Source organism: Serinus canaria, chromosome 9 (genome assembly GCF_022539315.1).
Source record: "Serinus canaria isolate serCan28SL12 chromosome 9, serCan2020, whole genome shotgun sequence".
Taxonomy (NCBI): Eukaryota; Metazoa; Chordata; class Aves; order Passeriformes; family Fringillidae; genus Serinus; species Serinus canaria.
The window spans coordinates 1,518,671-1,536,042 of NC_066323.1; the positions used below are offsets into that span (position 1 = coordinate 1,518,671).

Genomic DNA, 17,372 nt, shown 5'->3' on the forward strand with positions numbered 1-17,372 from the left:
TCGTACCCTGCGCAGGGACACTCCCGGCTGCTCCAGAGTTTCTCAGCACTGATCTCGTTTGGAAAAGGATACTTTGGGATGTCTGGGAGCTCAGGAAGGGCAGCTGGGAGTTCTGGATTTGTGGGGAGAAAGTGATGGCTCCATCTCCGAGTGTTTGTGGGGAACCACACAGGGCTCCCCCGGGCCTTCCCATGGAGAGAACTGAAGGAATGGGTGCGATGTCAGAGCCTGAGGGATGAGATGGGAATCAGAGGATTCTTGTTTGGCTGCTGCTTTGTAGCAAAGAAGATTCGTGTCTGTGTTTGTAGAGTACAAACAGTTACTTAACTGCTGGAAAAGATCTGGTATTGATCACGGATCATACAGTGGAATGAGGAGCACACAGGCTGGAGCTGTGTTGTTTTCACTTGCTTTTGTTTTCCTTTTGCATATTAATTTTTGCTAAAAAGAAATTAGAGGACAGATCTGTAATCGATTTGAAATAATGTTCTTCCTTATACATGTTTCACTTTTTGCTACCATGTAGAAAAGTGCCAAAACTTTCCTTCCTAGATGATTTCCTGCTTTTTTCCTCCAAAATCACTGAATGGTTTGGGTTGGAAGGGACCTTCAAGCTCATCCCATCCCACCCCTGCCATGTCAGGGACACCTCCCACTGTCCCAGGCTGCTCCAAGCCCTGATGTCCAACCTGGCCTTGGGCACTGCCAGGGATCCAGGGACAGCCCCAGCTGCTCTGGGCACCTGTGCCAGGGCCTCACCTCCCTCACAGGGAGGAATTCCTTCCCAATATCCCATCTCAATATCCCTTCCTTCAGCTTGAAGCCATGCCACTGTTCTGTCACTCCAGGCCCCAGTGAAGTCTCTCTCCATCTTCCTTGTATCCCCATTCGGATTCTGGGAGCAGCTCTGACCTCTGCATAAACTTCCTCTTCTCCAGGCTGACAAACTCCACCTTTCCCATCCCATCTCCACAGGGGAAGATCTCCAGTCCCCTTAGCAACATCACAGCCAGTTCTGGGCTCGCTCCAGCACTTCCATGTCCTTCTTACTGTGGGGACACCAGATGCGTGTGCAGCATTGCAGGCGGGGTCTCGGGGAGCACTCCCTGTCCAGGGGGATGTGTCAGCCCCGCTCCCACCCTGCCGGGCTGCCCGGGCCACGGTGGAGGCTCTCGGGCGTTCAGCACCGCGGGCAGCGGCGGGGCCGGCCCCGCTCAGCACCGCGGACAGCGGCCGCGCTCTCGCTCCTCGCCCGGGACCCGGGGCTCGCTGCCCTTCAGTGCCCATCTTACCCCAACCCCGTCACTCCTGACCGCCCATCCTGGCAAAGCACTTCTCATCCTCTCCTAAAAATCACCGGGATGCCCACGAGAATGGCAGGAACTGATTCCGTAAAATTCCCATTCTTTTGCTTGAGCCAAGTGCTCCAATAGGCAACTTCCCACCAAGAAATGGGTTTTTTTAGAGGTGTAGCCACACAAAAGCTGCTTTTCCAAACAGGAACGAGTATTTCCCCACCCTTTCTCCATCAGCTGATGCCACAGAAATATCCCATGGGGAAAAGGGCCAGGATGGAACTCCTCTGCCCCAACCCCCAGTTTGTTTGTCCTTCCTGCTCCGTGGGGCCCTTTAAAGCTGGGAACTCCCTCAGTGATTTATTAAGGTTTGGTTCTAAACCAGAACGAAATCTCCCTGCAGCCTTTGTGTATTCCTAGGTCTCCCAGCAGAATCCCATTTTTCCACTGGTGTCTGTGGCATTCCCAGGTGGGTTTTGCACCTGCAGGAGCAATGGGAAGTTGAGGGAGAGGGAAAATCAACATATGGGAGGCAGTGAAATCCTAACAAGCAGTGGGGTGTTAATGTGGGAACCTTCCCTCTTTCCTGTGAGCCTGAATTCCCAAATCCATGAGCAGCAGAGGGGGAACCATCTGATAAATATTTACAATGTGATTTCTATATAATGTAAAAATGCAAATCCTTGCTCTTGAGCAGCGTGGATGGAAACATAATTAAAGATGAGGGAGACAAATCCAACTGAGATGAAAAGGCCTTAATTAGAAATCAAATATTTGATGGGCTGGGGAGAAACATTAACGCTGATGTGGCTGTCAGATAACACTTGGAATGAAGGGAACATGGAAAAAAATGTTGTTTTCAATCTCTCCCATTGGCTTTGGATAATCTCAGTTCTAAATGTGAGCAGGAAATTCAAAGTGCTGTGGCCTAACATGGTATTTGTCTTTGAAGTGGGTTTTTAATGGAGAAATAGTTGTTGAGTTTGGGTTTATTTGTGTACATAATCATCCCCAATGATTATCCAAGTCTAAATCCCATTCAAATATTATCCCATGGGATTTGAACTGGGGGCATACAAAAGGACCCTCTTGATCCTTTCTGCTGGTGGGAGCAGAACACCAACAATTTCTTCTTTTTTATCTTCTGTGCATTGAAGGTTGGGTATTGATGTGATTATTGATGTCAATTTGAGTCCTTGTGGTTCAGCAGCAGCAAAATCAATCCAGAGATGCTCTTGGCTGATGATAAATCCTCTGATAAGACATTTCCAATGATGTTTCTGGGGGAATATTCAGCCTCTTGAGACACTTGAGAACAGTTTTTTGAGTTCTGGGGTGGGTTTAGCTCTGTGAAGGTTCACAGTGAGGTGGCTCTGGTGGGTATCGATGAGAGGTCTCAAAATTTGTTTTATTTATGTCCCACTACAGGAAGTTTGGCTGAATCCTTTACAAATCCTTTCTAAGCTAATTCTATTTACAATATCTCATTTATTCCCACAGCAGGGAAATTCCACTGCCAGCTTTTTACAAAGCCAGGTCCCAAAATGAAAATAATATTAATGAAGACTTTAATGCTTAATTAAGCAGGGGGGTGCAGAGCAGATTTGCACCATCACAGAAAGTTCTTGGGGGGTTTCTCTCCAGCCCTGTGACAGCACACTGAAAATCCAGAATTTCCTTTGTCTGAGGAACTTCCAGAGGGCAGGGACAGATTTTCAGAATTCTATTTTCATGGGACCACAAAAGAGGGGAAAATGTAAGAAACGTAAGTAATGGACAATAAAGTCATGATTAGACCAGGAGAAATTATAGGTATAAAATCTATTTAATAGAAACTTACTGGGATGGAGGGAAAATCCAATGGAAATTGCCCCATCCCGAGCCATTAAATTATTTTAGTGGCTCTATCACCACTGAAATGTGGCAGCAGCACTTTAATGGGGTCTATTACAGAACACTGGATCTTTCCAAATATATCCAGATTATCTCCTTCCAAAGGGCAGAGTATTGATTTCTGCTCGTAAAATGAATTTTCAAAGTAAATACACCAGAAAAGTACATTTTTGTGGGAATAAATATGATTTGAGCTATTTTACTGCTTGGAATTTAAGCAAATAATACTCATTATTCTGGCTTTTGGGAGATTCTGACTCTGTTTCAATAACTCCATTTTTTGAGGCAATTTTCCACATGTGAAATTACTTCTTAGGGTCAGCTAAAGGTCATTAGGAAGACATAAATGACATTTTAGGGAAGCATTTAAGGAAAGAGCTGTATTTTCTTTGGGAATGTTTTGAAGGGAGTGAAAATTTCAAGGGAGTGAAAACTGGGGGTAAAAAAAGCCCTTTTAATTTTACCAAAGAACCCAAAGTGAGCAGCAGGGAGGTGCCCTGGTGGTGGTGGTTCAGGTCCCATCTGCTCTGCCCATCCTGGAGCTGAGCCCAGTCATGGATGAAGTTTTTGGGAGGAAGGTTGGGCAGCTTTGCTCCAAAACAAGCACCTCCCCAAACCCAGTTTTAATGGACATTGACACATTGGAGTTATTCAAGCTTTCAACAAAACCTGCTTAAATCCTGTCTTAATGGAGATTCCCAAGCTGGAGTTATTCAGGTCTCCAGATTTTCTCCCAGCCCCATCTCTTACCAATAAATTTTGGCAAAGCCACCCTTCAGCAAAGGTCTTTAAGAGCTCTAAGTCCAAAGTGGATTTTGGTGTTTATTCTGGATTATCCGTTACTTCCATGATTTGTTTGATTGCATCACTTGGCTCTCCCTTATTTTAGCTTCTGCTCCTCTTTCTGCCTTTCCTATGAAGTGTCAGCCTTTATGAGCCCCAAAACTCCCCAAAGTTCCTCTGGCCTACCCCTGTAACAGGAATTTTGGAGGGTTTCCCGTTTCCCAGGCTCTTCTTTCCAGTTAGATTTTGTTCAGCAGTGCCAGGATCACCTCAGACCCCACTTGTGTCCTGATCCCTTGGACCGTGCTTTAAACTTTCCTTCACTGATGACTTCTGAAATTTTGACCTCATTTTGCCCTTCTCTGCTGACACTGAATTAAATATTTTTCCTCCCATTGGCCAGGGCAGGAAAATGCTGGGATCTGAGCAGTTCCCACCAGGGCCAGAGGTGAGCTGTGGAATATTCCAGTGGTTTCTTACATTGGACATTTTCCTGCTGTTCTGATAACGCATTCCCCACACCCTGTGTACACCAGCCCTTCATTAGTTGAAAATTTAGCAGCTCTTGTTTTTCCAGCTAAGCTCTTGTTTCCAGTAGCTAATTAAGGCCCTGTTTAATTGCATTAATTCCTCTCACTCCGAGCCTGACCGTGGAGCTTGGAAGGCGCTGCTCCAATCCCAGCCAGGCTTTGGCTTCTCCAAGGTGTTTAAAATTCCATCACTGTTCCAATAAACCTCAGCCAGTGGATTATTTCTCATGGACAGACAGTCCATCCTTCTCCTGGGGGCTTTATGGACAGAGTGTGTAAAATGATAACACAATGAATGGGCCACTTGCCATCCTCTATCAGCTGCTTAAATCAGCTGCTCCAGACAGCAATTCAATACAGGAGAAGCTGTTCCAAATGGATTTTTCAGGTACAAGGCATAACAAGGAATTTCAGGAGTATTCTTGATCCATTGGCACCGAGATAGCTTTAAAAACATTTATGGGCCTTCAATAAAGATGCTTTCAAACCATCTTCAGAATAATAAAATCGCTTTGGTGCTCTGAGGAGCTCAGAAGAAAATCAAATTATTGTTAGATTTGATTATGTCAGTGTCCAGAAATCCCAGATATTGGATAAAATCCTCTGAGAAGCAAAAGCAGAATCTCATTCAGGGAGGGAAAGGAAGAGATGGTTTTGCATGCAAGAATTTAATATTCCCCTGTAATTTTATTTTTATGTAAATTATGTAAATTAGATGAAGATGTCATAATATTTCCCATGCTGAATTCATGCTATTTATGAACACTGCAGTGCCTGTTTCCCCCTCTCCTGTAAAAACCTGCTGTGCTTCCCAGAATGCCAGGGATTTCTCTTGTCTCCTGTGCCTAATTTTGCAAAATTGGGATGCAAACTTAAATATGAAATCTTGAAGCCAAATTTCAGGAGCAGATTTTCTACCTCGAAAGAAATGGAAAGGGAATGTGGAGGTGCCGTGGAGAATTCAGTATTTTTAGTCCAGAGCTGTGGGTTTTGGGATGTAGAGAAATGAAAACAGGCTGCCCAGGCAAGTGCTGGATTCATGGATTCACCATCCCTGGAAGGCTCCAAAAATGTGTGGAGGCGGCACTTGGGGACATTATTTAGTGGTGAATGTGGGTTGATCTTGTGAGTCTTTTCCAACCTTAAGGACTCTGTGATTCCATGAAATTCTGGCCTTGGTGTCCCTCCCAAGACTGGGAATCCTGCTGTGGCTTCCTGCCCACTTGGGGTCCATTTTGATGTTTCTCCTCCTGGCCAAATATTTCCTGGATTTTCTTCCAAAATCATTCTAAATTCCCTTTCTTGGGGAGTTCTGTGCATGGCTGTAGGGCAGGGCTGGACCTCTGTCTGTCCTTTCCCATTTCTGGGGGAAGAAAAGCCCCAAACCAGACTGAGCCCTGAATCTCCTCTAGGACAACACTGAGGCTCAGAGGAGCTTGGAATTTGCACGACCAAATCCCAGTCTGGCTTTTCCAGGTCCCAATTCCCATTCCATGCCTTTAATCCTGATACTCTTTGTTAAGGCCATCTGCAGGAACTCCTTCACTCCCTTTGAATGGAGCAGATCCTTTGCTGCTCCTTGTCCCAAAAGAAAGGGAATTGGACAACTTTGTGCCTGGACTGGGACCCTTCCCTAAGGATCCTTGCTGCCTCTTGGAGAAATCTTTGGGAGGGCAGATTCCCTGCAAACCTGAGCCTGACTCATCACATCATCAGAAATCCCCAAACCCTCAAGGCTGTAAAAATATCCCAGCGTTCCTGAACTCGTTTTCCAGGAGGAGTTTAATGATCCAGAAAATTAAGAATATTCCCATTTTTTTTCCCAGCGAGGAGATATTTTAATTCCAAATGTTCCCACTTAATTTCCCTCAGAGCATAAAGTCAGACCTTCCGTGGCAATGTCCTTTCAGCTGTCCTTGTTTTGGGGATTTATCTTCTCCATGCTTTCATTTTAAACCCTGCTCTTTGACACCAGAAAAGAATTATTTCATTTATTAAAGGCTGTGCCCACCATGAGATAATCATGGCAAAGGAATGAGAGGCTGTCACTGGCTCCTCTCTCCATGGAAAAGGAATTGCAGAGCTCCTGGCTGTCAATGGATGCATTTTCCAGCAGCACTGAAGGGCTTTATTTGCCTTTTTACAGCACCACTGTCCTTTGTTTCCAGCCTTTGCCACACAGTGGAACTTTGTCTGCTGGAAGGGTTGATGCCAATGGTAGAAAAGGTCCTAAAAACTCATGGAATTTCTTTTGGGATACATGAGCCTCAGTAAATGATGTTTTATTACAGCAATAGGAGCATGAAGAGAGGGAAGGCTGGAGAATGGTCTTGCTTAGAGTGTGACAGAACAAATCAGGTTGGGCCAGGTTTAATTCAAGTAAATCTGGATTTACTCCCAAACTGGGGCACTTCCAAGAGGGATTTTTTTAAAAAATGTGTAAGTATAAACTTCAATTAAATCGATTTTTTGAAAAACTTAATTAATTAAAAGTAATTTTTAACATAACCTGATGTTAGGGGTTTCCCACTTAATTAGGGCTGAACAGGACCTTGAGTATGGGACTGGTTGATGGGGTGTTTTCCCTTTAACAGTTCATTTTAGTGTCTTCTCCATGGAGCAGCCAAACCAGGGGAATGAGCTGTGTTTGCAATTCCAACATGGCTTTGGCTGCAGAGCTGGACATTCTGGGTTGATCCTTGGATGTCTAAAAGTCAACTCCCAATGCCTTGGAGTTTTTGCTCCTCCTGTGTTTTCTTGGACTTCCAGGGTGGGAAGGGACCTTAAATGCCACCCCACCCCATGCTGTGGGCAGGGACACCTCCCACTGTCCCAGGGTGCTCCCAGCCCTGTCCAGGCTGGCCTCAGACACTCCCAGGGATGGGGAAGGTGTCCCAAATGTTGTTGATTTCCTTGGTTAAACCAGCGCTGGAGATCAATTGAATTCCTGTGGAATTTCATTTAAAACATGGAAATGTTTTGGGAATTCACCTTGGTGTAAATGGGAAATGTAGCTGTATTGCTAATATAAATATTTCCATATATAAAGTAATTTATAATTGCATGATCCAGATGTTTTCCTGTTCCACAAACCCTGGATGGACACGTGCAAAACACAAATATCTGGTACCCATCTGCATCCCACCTCCTGGATCCCTGGCACAGGGATGCTGTGGCATCAGTCCCTAAATGAGTCTCTCCCTGCCTCCATAATTTGGGGATTTATCAGAGCAGCCTGACTTTTCCCACTGACTGACAACTCAACTTCCTCCCCCTCAGCACCTCCAGTAAACAGTGGGAAAGCTTTGCTTGGTCATTAGGATGAAGAATCCAGGATTGGAAATCATTGCTTATTGAATAGTTCTAGAGAAAAAAGCTGGATTTAAAATGCAGCTGGTTTGGGAGATCAGCAGATGGAGAAGGAGCAGAGAACCTCTCCTGATCCCAGCCGAGACGCCTGGAAAAATGTTTCCACAGTGACACTAAAATCTTAATAACCTGTCAAAGGCTCTGCTCAGGAGAGCTTTGGGATGAAAAATAGCTCCAAGATTTCCAGCTGAACAATGCTGGCTTCATTAAGCATCCATCAAAACACAAAGTGAAAGTTAATTTACCTCAAGTCTTGCTCCTGAGCAAAGCCAGGGCCTACTTTTAATTTTCCAGGAGAAAATTGGGCATTTCAGCCATGGCTTTCTGAGAGCCCAAATTTGTGAGGAGCAAAATCCCAGTGGGGAAAGACTGGGAGTGATCAAGTACTGGAAGGTGCTGTTAAATCTCAAATAATTGTTAACTCAACACAAGAACTGGGAAAAAATTAAAGAAGTAAAACCAGAGCCTTATTAACCTGACAGATTAATTACACCCTGGGGGAAATTTGGACAATTTGATCAGGAAAAACTGGATTGGTTTTGGACAATCTGATCAGGAGAAATTGAAATTTCCTGGTGCTCAGGAGAGCCTGGACACCCAAATTGTTCAATTTTGGGTGGCCTTCAAACAAGCAGACAAAGAGGAGCTGCCCCCGAGGCATTTTCTCCCAAAAGATGAAATCCATGCCTTTTCCTCTCATAGATGCTGTCCCAAACTTTACATTTTTCCCCACCACTGCAGGTTGCTGTTGCTTTATTTGGGAGCTGACATGGTTACAGAAATAGTTTTGAGGTTTTTAAATAGATTTTTTTTAGCTTTGTTTAAAACAGGGCCCTGTGGAAGGAAAGGGGAATTTGAGCTCTCCCTTCCACACAATCCATCCTATCTTTAAGGGCAGAACTGGTTATGGAGACAGGCAGGACAATATTTTCTCCTGCTTTAAAGGCCTGGGAGTTACCCAGAGGTTTTTAGGGAGCCATGTCAACATAAGGAATGTGGGGACACCCTTTCAGGAGTTTATTGGAGCTGTTATGCATTTAAATTGTCCCATTAGGGGGCCATGCTCCCCTGGCTGCCAATACAGATCAGGCTCAGGAGAGCTATGCAGGCTCTTCCAGGAATTATTCCTGCTATTTCCCACTGTAATGGGTTGCTTATTTTAGGAAAACAATGATTTTCTCCAAATGAGGCAGCCTGAAGTTTAACCTTTGTGGGCAGATGTTTATTTGCTGTGATGTTCTTATCCCTAATGACAGATTTATTCAATAAATGAATTTCTAACCACCTGATCAGGCCCTCATGGATCCAGATTCCTGCATTCCTTCCCAATTCCTCCATTCCCTGCTCCTTCCAAACCAACAGGAATCCCAAAGAGACTAAAGTTAAAAACCAGAGGTGGGGACACAACAATTCCCTGCAGTGGCTTTTGTCCATAATGAATAATAAAAAAGTTACAATAGAAATCTTAATGAATACCTGGAATACTCAGCTGTGCTTCACTTCTAAAGGAATGAGAGAATTTAAATAGAAGGAATATTTAAAATAGCCTAAAAATATTAATACCTGGATCAACATTAAAAAAAAAACAAACAAACAAAAAGAGGTTGATAAAACAAAACAAAACAAAAAAAAAAAAGAGAGAGAGAAAAAAAAAGAGGGTGGGGGAAGAGTGAAAATATTTATCTGAGGGGTTAAGACATTTCCATTGGCATTTACCTTAAATTTTCAGATTAATTTTCTTCCCAGGGTTGTGATTTCACTGGGATGGAAGCTGGGTGTTAAATCAGGATCTTCCTTTCAGTCCTTCCCCCTTCAATTATCCAGCAGTTGGGGAGCTGATGGAATTAATGAGGGATTATTACAATATTCTACATTTGAGACATTAGACAACAACCCCACCCTCTGCCCCGGGAGATCTGACTTGTATTAACAATTCCTAGAAAAGATTGACACTGGGAAGCTGCAAATCCAGCTGCAAATCCTCTTCCCAGGAACAGCATCAAGGAAAAAGTGTGGAACTCAAATAAATTTATTTTCCCACCAATTTGCCAGATCTCATTTGAAAAGTTTCTGTGCCTCTCACTATTTTGGCTGCCAGGAGCTGCAGAAATGGAAACCAGCAAAGAAAATTGGCATTTTTCCCCTTTCCAGTGATAGAAAGTCATTCAGCAATGCTGCTCTGAAAAGTTCTTCATTCTTCATTAAATTCTCTGCTGCTGCCACCTCACAGTTTGGGGAGGAGATCCTGGCCAGAGTTTGTGCTGCCATTGGATCTTTTACTCTGTTCCCTGGGAGGGGAATTTACCCTGGTGCTGCTGTTCTGGGCTGGGAGCAATGGGATGAGAGGAGCCTTGAAATCCTTGATTTTTATTGATCCCAGCCCAGCTGTGTCCAGGTGTGGGACTGGAGCACCCTCGAGGGGTCCATGGATAGATTTGTTCCTGTGACCAGGGCTTAGCAATCTTTTTGTGGTAGAAAATATAACAGAGTTTTAAAAAAAATTAAAATTAAAAAGAAAATTCAAAGTAATTAATTTTTTACAAATTTAAATAAATCTTTAAACAACTAAAATTTAAAAAATTAAAAATAATTTAGGAATTTAAAAAGTGTCACCCCAATTAAGAATTTTTGGGATCAAGTTGCAGTTTTATTGCTGAGGGTTGGCCTCAGATCAAACCTGGGGAGTCTTTTTGGTTCTGGTCTCCACCAATTTCACTCAGCCCTTCAGTTCCCTGACCTGAAATGCAGAAAATGACACCAAGGAATCATTGGTGTTAAAAGTCCTCATTTTCAAAGCCAGGAATTGCTTTTTCCCAGCTGGATTTGTCCTTAGAGAGCAGAATTTGTGGCACAGAGCAAAGGGAATTTGGGGTGCAGCTGTGAAACCCTTCAGGAAATCCTGCAGGAAATGTGCTTTGGAGATGGTTTCTGAGGGGTGATTTATCTTCCACACCAACTCCTGCTTTGGGAATGGCTCCTGTGGTCCCTGAGCAATTCCCAGTGCTGGTTTTCCTCCTGCCTCTGGGAAAATCCCAGCTGGGGTGGATTCCAAACCTTCCCTTTGCTCCAGGGTTCAGCTCCTTCATTCCCAAACCACTCATCCATAAATCCGCACTCCAGAGGGGAAGAGTTCTCCCCAGTCCATGAATAAATCCCTAATTGTGCTGTGTCACCGCTGCCGAGTGATGTCACCGCAAAAATGCAAATTAACTCCTGGAAATTAAAGCTGACTCCGCTTTCCTGAGCTCACCTGAGCCCTCCCAACCCAAATTTATCCCTTTGCCGGAGCCCAAAATCGAGTGCTGTCCCAGCCGGAATCTGCATTTCCAGGAGGGATTTCTTTTGTCTCCCGGGGCTGATTTTATTGTCCTCGCTGATAATCTCTTGATTAGCCTCCCATCAGCGCTAATCACTTGTTTCCTCCTGATCAGGGAGCCTGAGAAATAAATACGGGATGGGGAATAAATTAGGGGCAGGAGGGTGGGAATAACCCGCGTTCACTCCAGAGGCACCAGGAAAGCACAGCCCTGTGGCTACAGGAATTAATTCATTATTGAGGGCTGATTTCAACCCCCTCACGGAGTTAAATGGAGATAAAATCCCACTCTGGGTGTCAAATAGGGATTGAAATGTGTCCTGAAAGGCTGGGACTGCAGGAGAGGGACTGCTGGGCTCTCCACATTCCCTCCAAAACAGGGAGAGCCTGGAGCTCTTGCTGAGCCATCACTCCATGATATCCCAGAGTCAGGAACCTGGAGCAGGAGGGTGGGAGCACCCAGTGCTCATTCCAGAGCCACCAGGAGAGGAACATCCCTGGGCCTCCAGGAGTAAAGTAACTACCAAGAGCTGATTTCAGCCACCTCATGGAGATCAGTGGGTATAAAATCCCATTTTTAATGTAAAATAGGGATTGAGACGTGTCCTGAAAGGCTGGGATTGCAGGCCAGGGATTGCTGGGCTCTCCACATTCCCTCCTCTCCTGCCTGAGCCACTCACCCCCATCCTTCCCTCCCTCCCTGGAACATTAGGAAAGTAAAGAAAGCTGAATAAATGAAAAGCCCTGTGAATTATTTATCCCTCTGGAGCAGCTCTTCCCAGCTTTTCCAGAGCCCTCCCTCCCCCTCTGCAGCTCAGCTCTGCTTCAGGTTTATTTTAAATCATCCAAGGTTTCGTTCCAATTTGAATTCTCCCCTGCTAATTAATAATTAATGGCCTCACTTGCTCTGGAATCCCTTTTTTCCAAGCAGGGATTCAGGGAAAGGGAAGGAGGCTGATCCTGCCCTGCTCAGGCTCCACCTCTGCCCAGTTGGGAAGTAAATTCAGTTTTTAACCTAAAGTTGTAATTTTTTAACTTCTTGGTGTATTTTTTCCTTTTTTGCTGTATTTTCCCAACTTTCTGGTGCATATTTTTCCCCTTTTTGCTGTATTTTTCCTGTGCTCCACCATTCCCAGGCCCTTTTTTCCTGTCTGCTCAATTTCTTCCCTTTAATCTCATTTTTTGGGGCTTTTTCCTCCAATTTTTGCCTTCTCTGCCACCACCCCCACTGATTTTTTTTTTGTTCTTTTTTTAATAATTTTCACCCCATTTTTTGCACTTTCCTCCATTCTCTCTGGGTGTTTTTCACTCCAGCTTTGCTTAGGAGGCTTTCCCCCAACCTGCCCCTGCTGGAGGTATTTTATTTATTTATTTATTTTATTTACAGCCAAAACATCTTGATGATCTTTCCATATTTCCAACAGCAGATGGACCTAGAATGCCAAATTCTGGGATTTGTTCCCTTTTTTCCCTAGGATTTATTTTCCTTGGTTTTGTTTGAGCTGGGCATTGTTTAATCCTTGAAAATGAAAAATTCTCTCTTGAACATTCCTCACCTTTTTTTTTTTCTTTAAACCTTGAAGGAATTTTTTGCCTTTGGCTCTTCTGGGAGGAATCCCCTGAGGAGTAACACATCCCTGACCTGCAATGGAAAATAAATATGTTTTTATTTTAATTTTTTTTTCCTGGGGGAGACTTGCAGGGAGTACTTTGTGTCCAATTTCCAGCTGTGCTGATCCATGAAAAAAATTAAAATTTACCTCCAGAAAAGCTCAAGGAGGGCACTGAGGACATCTCTCCTGGGATTCTCCTGTTCCAAGTGTCAGCCTGGATTTCCTGTCAGGATGCAGAACATCCCAGCAGCTGCTGCTGGAACCTTCACAGCTCCGTTCAGTCTGTTAAGAAAGGGAATTTTAAAAGTCAGGTCAGGTTATTTAAGGGAATAACCCCTGATGGGGGTGAGATTTCCAAGCTTCATTATGGAAAAGTGAATTATGACAAGTTGGAATTTAAAAGGCAGAATGGAACAAAGGCTTGGAAGGGCTGGAATATTGATCTGGGATTGCTTTATTTGTGGTTTGACTCAGAGAAATGCGGAATTTTTCCTGCCTTTTCCCACCATCCATAGAGCCTGTGGAAAGGAGAAGTTCATGGACAGATTTCAAGGATTGGTGCTTGGAAATCAATCCCCATTTTTGACTTTCCTGCAATTTTCTTGCTGCTAGAAACACTCCCTTTTTTTTTTTCTTGGATGATCTCTACATTTCTGTGACAATGAAATGTAAAACCCTCCCACTATCCCAAAGTGCTCCAACCTGGCCTTGGACACTTCCAGGCATGGGGCATCCTTGGGAAAATCCATTCCAGCCTCACAGGAGAATTTCCTTCCCTCTGTCCTTGTGAAGCCATTCCCCTTTCCCTGTCCTTTCCCAAGGCACGTGTTCACAGGCTGGGAATGGCAGGAGGAATGGAATCAGGGATGTGTTTGTTTGTGCTCCAATCTCATAAGGAATTAGCAGAAACCCATTAGGGAAAACCCTAATCCCATATTGGAAAGGGGGGATTAAAGGACCCAAGGAACTGTCCATGCCTGGAGTTTAGCACAACATGAACAGTTCATTAATTAATTAATTCTGAGAGAGTTGGGGACAAACCTGTCCAGGCTAAAGGGAGGAAGATCTGAGGGAAGAGAAGATCTGTATGGACAGAACACAAGGTCCTGCAATCACAGCCCCCTTTCATCCCCTTCTGAGGAGCCAATTCACTTCTGGTTTGGATTTTACCAGCCCTGGCTGTCAGAGGCCTGTGGGCAATGGCTGCACAGGAGAGGAGGAGATGGAGGAAGGCCGTGTCCCTGGGGACACTGTGCCTGGCAGCCTGCTCATGTCCCATGGGGACAGGCAGCAGTAGGGGACACCAGGGACACTGTCCCTGCAGGGACAGCAGCCTGGGACACCGGGGACACTGTCCCTGCAGGGACAGCCTCAGGGGACACCGGGGACACTGTCCCTGCAGGGACAGCCTCAGGGGACACCGGAGACACTGTCCCTGCAGGGAAAGCCTCAGGGGACACCAGGGACACTGTCCCTGCAGGGAAAGCCTTAGGTCTCTACCAGGGCTCCTCTGCCGGCTTTGGGAAGAGCCGGGCAGAAAAGTAACTGCGTCACAAACCGCGGGGGCTTTTCCAGCTGGCTTGTTCAGGGTGGGCTTTTGGGTCTTGTGCCTTTGGCTTTTCGATTCTGGGGCTTTGGGAGCTTATGCTTTTGTCTTTTGGGGGAGTTTGAGTGTTATGCTTTTTGCCCTGGCCCCGGCCCGTGCTTTGTCCCTTTTAGCCCGGGCCCAGCCCGTTTTGTCCCTTGTGCCCCGGGCCCAGCCCGTTTTGTCCCTCTTACCACGGCCCCAACACGTGTTTTTTCCTTTTTGCCCCGGCCTGTGTTTTGTCCCTTTTACCCTGACCCAGGCCCGTGTTTTGTCCTTTTTGCCCAGCCTGCTTTTGAGCTCTCCGTCCCTCACGGCAGTCCCGGCTCTCCCTCACGGCCGTCCCGGCTCTCCCTCACGGCCGTCCCGGCTCACCCTCACGGCCGTCCCGGCTCTCCCTCACGGCCGTCCCGGCTCTCCCTCACGGCCGTCCCGGCTCTCTCTCACGGCCGTCCCGGCTCTCCCTCACGGCCGTCCCGGCTCTCCCTCACGGCCGTCCCGGCTCTCCCTCACGGCCGTCCCGGCTCTCCCTCACGGCCGTCCCGGCTCTCCCTCACGGCCGTCCCGGCTCACCCTCACGGCCGTCCCGGCTCACCCTCACGGCCGTCCCGGCTCTCCCTCATGGCTGTCCTGGCTCTCCCTCACGGCCGTCCCGGCTCTCCCTCACGGCCGTCCCGGCTCACCCTCATGGCTGTCCTCCCTCCCCGTGTCCCTCCTGCTTCGTCCCCGCTCCCTGCCCGATCCCCCAGCGTCCCGCCCTGCCCGCCCCCGAGCCAGGGCACTGCTCACACCCTGTGCTGGCTGTTGTCCCTCCTGTGTCCCTCGAGTGTCCCCTCACCTGTGTCCGTCGCCTCAGGAGCCATCGCGGGCAGGCGGCGAGCACAGCCCCGGCCCGGGACACGGCCGGCACTCCCCGACCGCCGCTGGTATCGCCCTTTTCCCTCTGCCCCCTCTCTCTCTCTCACTCCCATTTCCTCCCCCTTGCTCTGCCTTTTTTACCCCTCCTTAGAAGGGTAAGTCCTTTGTATTTTGTTTTTTTAATGCTCTCTTTTCCCTCTGCCTCCTCTGTCTCTCTCACTCCCATTTCCTCCCCCTTGCTCTGCCTTTTCTACCTCTCCTTAGTAGGGTAAGTCTTTTTTCTTTTGGATTTATTTCGTTACCAATAAACGGTTCTCAGACGCGGTGTTTGCCTCGTTCGGGTTAATTTCGGTGCTGTTTTTAAAGAGCTCCTCGCAGTTCCTGCAGTGGAACGCGGCGCCCTCCAGGTGGATCGGGATGCAGCTCCCAGCAATGCTGGATTTAGGGATTTATGGGTTTTTCCCCAGATGGAATCAGGTATTTTCAAATCCCGCTAAATTCTGAGAGTTCCCAATCCCACAGCTGGCTCCTGCTCCAGCCAAGGATAGCCCATCCCAAAGTGCAGCTTCATGTTCTCATCCATAGGGAAAATATTTCCAATATTCCCTTCTTTCCAAAATTCCGTGAAAAGGGGGATTTTGTTGGAATTGGTCTGCTCCTATTTTGGATAAACTGGAGCTGCAGAAGCCTGGGAATTCCATGCTGGGATGGCTCGGGATACCCTTCACCCTTCCCCTCTCAGACACAGCCCAGGGTAGCAACAAGCCCACCTTAAATATGGAAAATAATCCAAGGGATAACAAAGGCACGGAATTGAGGCTGGGAATTCATTGGCTGGAGTTCCCTGCTGCTGGAATGTCATTTATTCAGCTAATGGGGCAGGAATTCCAACTTTTCCAGCCCTTCCAGGAGGAAGTGTTAGTGATGAGCTATTTACTCATCTCATTTCCAATGGAAAGGGATTTTCCATGGGAAGGAGCAGGTTTTGGGGTTTGGCCACTGTGGAGCAGCTTCAGACACCCCAGGTTCCAACTGGTCTCCATGAGGAAGGGAAAAGGATCCTCTGGACACTTTAATCCATTTGCAGGCCTTGGAGCAGGTCTGGAATTGCCGCAAAGAGCAAAATTCCAGGGACAAATCCCGGTGGGAGCCGCAGGGCTGCAGCCAGCAGGCACCACGGGGAGCAGAGCCCGGCCTGGCCACCGCCCCCAACACCAGCAGGACTTGCCACCAGCATTCCTTAAAAAGGATAATCCCACGGTTTTTCCTGGAATTCCCAGCACGGGTTTTCCTTGCTCCGGGTTTTTCCTTGCAGAGCTGGATGCCTCCCCTGCATTCCATGCCCAGGCAGGCTGGGAAGCGCTGCCAGGAGCAGGAGCTCCGGCTGGATCCAGCCCTGCTGTCCCTGTTCCCGAAGCTGCTCCTGGGCTCATTCCCACCGGGAAGGGCGAGCCGGGGGCTGGAGACGCCAATTCGATCTGGGAAATCCCAGGAATTCTGCCCAACACCTCCAGGATGGCGTGAGTTTGGAAGCGGGGGATGGAAAATAACCCCAAAAGGATAAAAAGTCATGGCATATTAATGCTTGGAATTGTCTGCTGGAGCAGCACGGGAAGAGGATGAATAATTCAAGGCAGACAGGATTTCCCTGGCAAGGTCGAGGCTTGTGAAGGGGAGGATTTTTTGGAGAGAGCAGCATCCCGCTTTCCTCGGGAAGAGATCTCCTCCGCCCCGAGGCTCAAGGCGGCTCCAGGAGCCCTCTGGATTTTGGGAGATCCTTTGGGAAGCGGCTCCGCCGGCGGGACGCAGAGCTCAGCTGGAATCGCGGATGCCGGAGGAATTCAAAGTGGATTTTCCAACTCCACGGGCGAATCCCTGAGGAATGGGCAGCGGGAAGGGGAAGGGGGGAGCGCAGCCCTAGCGGGGCTCGGGATCCCGACATCCCAACCCCCGGGATTTCCCCAAAATGCCCTGAAAGGAGCCGGGAGTGGAAGATGGATGTGAGTACCCTGAATCGGCTGCCTGCAGCCTGAGCTCTGCTCTGCTGCTCGTTTGCACCTCGGTCCCCTCTGTGAGGCACAGTCTGGGGACAGATCCTTTAAATAATTCCCAAAAAACCCTCCTGGGCCT

The 17,372-nt window shown here is 47.2% G+C and overlaps 1 long non-coding RNA gene across 1 annotated transcript; it reads right to left on the reverse strand.

The window, feature by feature from the left end:
* Positions 1 to 9,593: 9,593 nt before the first annotated feature.
* On the reverse strand, positions 9,594 to 15,332 carry LOC127059911 (uncharacterized). The gene is made up of 4 exons (XR_007778262.1): positions 15,223 to 15,332; positions 12,947 to 13,081; positions 12,743 to 12,828; positions 9,594 to 9,705 (listed from the first exon to the last, which is right to left on the reverse strand). It is a non-coding gene; the product is annotated as an uncharacterized LOC127059911 (long non-coding RNA).
* Positions 15,333 to 17,372: the final 2,040 nt, after the last annotated feature.